A 6,000-nucleotide genomic window follows, 5' to 3' on the forward strand; every position below is an offset into this window, starting at 1 on the left:
ATCCTAAAGTGTAGCCAGCATTGAGAACTCTTACTGTAACAGTTAGTTCTGGAAACTTTCGGCCACACTTGGGTTTAAGGGTGCATTTAATTTTGGAGATAAACCACTAAACAAGCCCGGACCCCATTATTTACGATGAGTTGAATTCTTCCGTCAGTTGCGCAGGCTTGTCTGCCAGCACATCGATAGGCTGGAGCATTTAGCTCTCGTCTCCTGGATGGTGATTAGTTAAGATATAACAAGTCATCAGAGAAAAATGTTACGATATTTTTGCTTTTGGGTAAACTGCCCATTCCAAGGTCAGTCAGAATATAGCATCTCTGAGTTTCACTCTCATTGGTTTTCTATGAACATCTGTCTTGTCTTCAAAGGAAATCTTAGTTAAGCTCGTGAATGGTTTCCCTCTGTCTTTGCACTGCAATACAACAGCTGGAAGAAATTAGAGCAGGAGAAACAGCTACAGACTGTAGATCCCATGGTCAGACACTCAAAACAGAAAGCCTGGTTTCCCTTGCCCGAAGATCTTAACTATTATTTTAAGCAACTGCATATAAATGCAGCGTTTGGTCAGAAACCTTACTGTGTAACTGACATGGTGGAGACGGTTACCATCGGTTGCTGTGACACAAGCTACCCTTAGAAATTTTAGGTCTAGCATACTGTCTGGATGTCCTCTGTGGGGAAGGCAGGGTGCAGGACGTCTGACTGCAACATTGTTGTTGGACACACGTCCACCCCCACCCCAAAGGGAACTTCAAAGCTCCCTCTTCTCCTTCCTGTGGTGGGTTTTTCCCTACCCCCTCTTCCCCCAGTCAATACCAAGCTATGGAAATAAGTAGTGAGCTTACAGAGCTGGGGAAAAGACAAAACTTGCTCTGCTTTAAAGTGGCAACAATATTAGTAAGATAAAGGGTTTTTCTTTTTGTCTCTTAGATGTTTCACTCTGAGGGTGGACACTGAAGTACCATTGTCCTGTGTCCTGCCTTCTTCAGGACTTAAAGGATATGAATTACCCTCTCTACTTTTCTCTGCTCTAACTTCCCTAAGGGGATAACTCCATGGAATCAAATACCTCCAAGGAATGTGAAAGAGAAAGGACTCAAGTAATGGAAGGGATAAAAGGAGAGAAGAAACAGGAAGACAGAGGAGGGAGACCAGAGAAGGGATTCCTTATGCCTATAGGAATTGGATTCTGCATGGGTTGATAATTATTTTGAGGGACAAAGTAAAGAACTACTTTTACTGGCACCTGAAATTGTGTGTGCGTACTTGAAGGCATAATGTTAACATTTTCTTTCTGTAAGTAGACCATACCTTCCTGACTTCTCAGATATTAAAGAGAAGAGTGAGGTGGGGGGGGGGGTCACAGCATTCTAAGGTACTGTGGCAAATTGAAATCTGATACACATGAGGTTATTGGACAAGGGAAGGTCCTGTACAAGAAAGTGGGACGGGATGCTTCAGACATTGGCCAAAACTAGGTTCATGTGGTTCAGGATCTGACACAGAGCAGGTGTTCACCATGCCCCAGAAGTTCACCTTAACATGATTTAACATGAAGAGTTATGTCAGTAGATATATACCTTGACCTCCCAGTCACCACTATGTAAGCATTCATAGTTTTCCAGTTGCAGTTATACAGATTTGTACTTTTCTCATTTAACTTACACATTTTTAATGTTTTATAGATTTTCTTTTAAATATATTTTATTGATTATGCAATTATAGTTGTCCCATTCTTCCCGTCTTTATTCCCCTCTGCCCTGCATACCCCTCCCACTCGCATTGTCCCCCTTAGTTCACGTCTATGGGTCATGCATATAAGTTCTTTGGCTTCTACATTTCCTATACTATTCTTAACCTCCCACTGTCTATTTTGTACCTACCAATTATGCTTCTTATTCCTTGTACCTTTCCCCCCAATCTCTCCCCTCCACTTCCCCACTAATAACCCTCCATTAGGGTAACCCTCCATAACAGAATCACACTTCTGTGATTCTGTTCCTGTTCTAGTTGTTTGCTTAGTTCATTTTTGTTTTTGTCTTTTTAGGTTCAGTTGTTGATAGTTGTGAGTTTGTTGTCATTTTACTGTTTGTATTTTTGATCATCTTCTTTTTCTTAGATAAGTCCCTTTAACATTTCACATAATAAGGGCTTGGTGATGATGAACTCCTTTAGGTTTACCTTATCTGGGAAGCACTTTATCTGCCCTTCCATTCTAAATGATAGCTTTGCTGGATAGAGTAATCTTGGATGAAGGTCCTTGCCTTTCATGATTTTGAATACTTCTTCTGGCCCCTTCTTGACTGTAAGGTTTCTTTTGAGAAGTCAGATGATAGTCTTATGGGAACTTTGTAGGTCACTCTCTCCTTTTCTCTTGCTGTGTTCAAGATTCTCTCCTTATTGTTAATCTTGGCTAATGTAATTATGATGTGCCTTGACATGTGCTTCCTTGGGTCCAACTTCTTTGGAACTCTCTAAGCTTCCTGGATTTCCTGGAAATCTATTACATTTGCCAGATTGGGGAAGTTCTCCTTCATTATTTTTTTCAAATAAGTATTCAATTTCTTGCTCTTCCTAGTCTCCTTCTGGCACCCCTATGATTCAGATTTGGAATGTTTAAAGTTGTCCTGGAGGTTTCTAAGCCTCTCTTCATTTTTTTGAAGACCCCAGTTGTTCCTCCCAGGTTAACCTCATGCAAATGTGGGACCTCCGGCTCCACCAGCCGCTTCTTCATTCTGTTCTGGTTGAATGTTTATTTCTTCCTTCTGGTCCAAACCATTGATTTGAGTCCTGGTTTCCTTCCTATCACTGTTGGTTCCCTATGCATTTTCCTCTATTTCACTTTTCATAGCCTTCACTCTTTCGTCTATTTTGTGACCATACTCAACCAATTCTGTGAGCATCCTGATTACCAGTGTTTTCAACTGTGTATCTGATAGGATGGCTATCTCTTCATTGCTTAGTTGCATTTTTTCTGGAGCTTTGATTCTTTCATTTGGGCCATTTTTTTTTTTGTCTGTGTGCCTATTATGTAGTAAGGGTGGAGCCTCAGGTGTTCACCAGGGTGGAGCAACCCAAGTTGCTGCATTGTGGCACTGTATGTGGGGGAGGGGTCCGAGAGGGAACAATGCTGCATGCTTAGCTCTGGGCCAGCTTTCAGTTACTTCCTCTGCTATCCACAAGAAAATTGGGCCTTTCTGGTGCTGATTCCCAGTTGGGTGGGTTTGTGTACATTCTAGGACCCTGTGGGTCTCTCCAACAAACTCACCTGTGAGGCTGGGAATTTCTCCCACTGCCACAACCCCCACAGTGTTTTGGGTCAGAAGTTTTGAGGTTTTATTTCCCTGCACTGGAACCCTGGGTTGGGTTCTGTCTCGCTCCCCAGTTGTTCCTCCCAGGTTAACCTCATGCAAACGTGGGACCTCCGGCTCCACCAGCCGCTTCCTTGCCCAATCCTCCAGCTGCCGCCTTGCTGTGAGTCCTCCCTGCCCCTGCTGCCTGTCTCTGCCCCTCCTACCAGTCTAGATGAATGTTTCTTCTTTAACTCCTTGGTTTTCAGAGTTCCATACAGTTCGATTTCCTGGAAGGTCTGGTTGTTTTTTGTTTTTAAATTTGTTGTTGTCCTTCTTTTGGTTGTGTGAGGAGACACAGTGTGTCTACCCACACCTCCATCTTGGCCAGAAGTCTGTTTTTATAGTTTTAAAGTGATCATAAATTACTTAATTACTGGTAACCTTTCTTTTTTTCCTTTTATTATTTAAGATGAAACAATAGACAACTTTATGCAAATATTGTTTTACTACTTATAAATCTTAGATTATCCACTCTTAATTTACTCAAGAGAAGACTATCCATTATTAAGAACAGCAATGAAAAATCTTTACTTCTGACAAGATGCCTTTTAATTTAATTAAGTGCATTTTCCAGTGAGTCTGAATGGAGAATCAAATTTGTGTTTTTAACCTCCTCTATTGCAAAAACATTTAACTGGGCTGTAATTGCTTGATTTAATATTGGTAATTTAATGGCACTGACTAGAGTAAAAGTGTAAATAACTCAAGTAGAATATCAATTCCTACAATTGCAGCATTTCCAGAGTTATCATTCAGCAATGGCATTATGACCTAAAAGATAAGAATCATCATTAAACACAATTGTAATTTATTTACATTTCTTTTAAAAAAGGATTCTTTTAATTATTATTATTCTATTACAGTTGTCTGATTTTTCCCCCTCTACCCACCCCTGCCCAGACCACTTCCTGCTCCCACAGTCAATCCCCACACCGTTGTCCATGTCCATGGGTCATTCATAAATGCTGTTTGACTAGTCCCTTCCCCTTCTTTCCACCATTATTCCCCTCTACCCTCTGGCCACTGTCGGTCTTCCATTTTGCTTGTTCATTCATTTTGTTCATCGGGTTTCTCTTATAAGTGAGATCACATGGTATTTGTCTTTCACGGACTGGCTTATTTCACTTAGCATAATGTTCTCCAGTTCTATCCATGCTGTTGCAAATGGTTGGAGTTCCTTCCTTCTGTTGCATGGTATTACATTGTATGAATGTGCCACAGTTTTTTGATTCACTCATCTACTGATGGGCTCTTAGGCTATTTCCAGCTCTTGGCTATTGTAAATAGTGCTGCTATGAACATTGGGGTGCATAAGTTCTTTTGGATTGCTGTTTTGGGATTCTTAGGGTATAATCCCAGTAGTGGAATTGCTGGGTCAAAAGGCGGTTTCATTTTTAATTTTTTGAGGAAATTCCATACTGTTTTCCACAGTAGCTGCATCAATGTGCATTCCCACCAACAGTGCACTAAGGTTCCCTTTTCTCCACATCCTGGCCAGAACTCATTGTTTGTTGATTTATTAATTATGGCCATTTTGACTGGTGTGAGGTGATATCCCATTGTGGTTTTAATTTGCATCTCTGATGGCTAGTGGTGTTATGCATTTTTTCATATGTTTAAGGGCCTTCTGTATGTCTTCCTTGGAGAAGTGTCTGTTCAGGTACTTTGCTCATTTTTAATTGGATTGTTTGTCTTTCTGGTGTTGAGTCATATGAGTCCTTCATATATTTTGGAGATTAAACCCTTGTCCAATGTATCATAGGCAAATATATTCTCCTACACAGTCGGTCCCCTCTTCATTTTGATGATATATCTTCTAGGGCATGGGAAATAAAGGAAAAATAAATAAATGAGACTATATCCAATTAAAAAGCTTCTGCATGGCTAAAGAAAAAACAGGATTTTAAAAGCTGGCTTCAAACCCTGAAATTTGAGAATATTTGAACAGAAAATTCAGTTCTGTAACTTCTCTAATGCCCAGCAGGTGGCAATGTTGCTCACTGTTGTGGTCCCTGAGAGGCTGCAAGAGTCTGGAACTCAGAGCACAGGTGGATGGTCAACCTCAGCCAGAAATGTGGGCTCCTGCATTAGAGAGATGCAGTCGCTTGTTCACCACTAATAACTTTTTGAACTGTTTCTTTCACTGCAGTTAACTTTACTTATGAAAAACTTAACTTTCCCCCCATGTCACCTCTCCCTGCAACTGCACATTCACATTGGTTCCTTTTGATTACTGAAAAAAATCTTAGTTCCTTAATCTGAAAACATACCTTTATGTCAGTAGCATTCAGGGTGGATAAGAATAGGAAGAGATGGGGGGGGCGGGATAGGAAGCAGAGAGAACAATGAGGAGAATCCCACAGCGTTTTTAGTTAGGACTATTTAAATTACTGAAGGAATTTAAAAAAACAATCATTACAAGGAAACCAAAGAATTGGAGTGTGGAAGGCCTACTGAACAGAACCATGTAACTGAGGAAGGTGTCCACAACCTACCTCTGCCTCCAACTTGTCTCTTCTCCACCTGTGTATTTGATTCCCTCCCCCTCTTTGAGGGCCCTGTTCTTACTTTCTTTGGTAAACATGGGAGAAGCATGGCCTAACCCTTCCTTTTTTTTCCATCACAGAAAATAGCTTTTCTTTTT

This window comes from Desmodus rotundus, chromosome 4 (genome assembly GCF_022682495.2).
Source record: "Desmodus rotundus isolate HL8 chromosome 4, HLdesRot8A.1, whole genome shotgun sequence".
Classification (NCBI taxonomy): domain Eukaryota; kingdom Metazoa; phylum Chordata; class Mammalia; order Chiroptera; family Phyllostomidae; genus Desmodus; species Desmodus rotundus.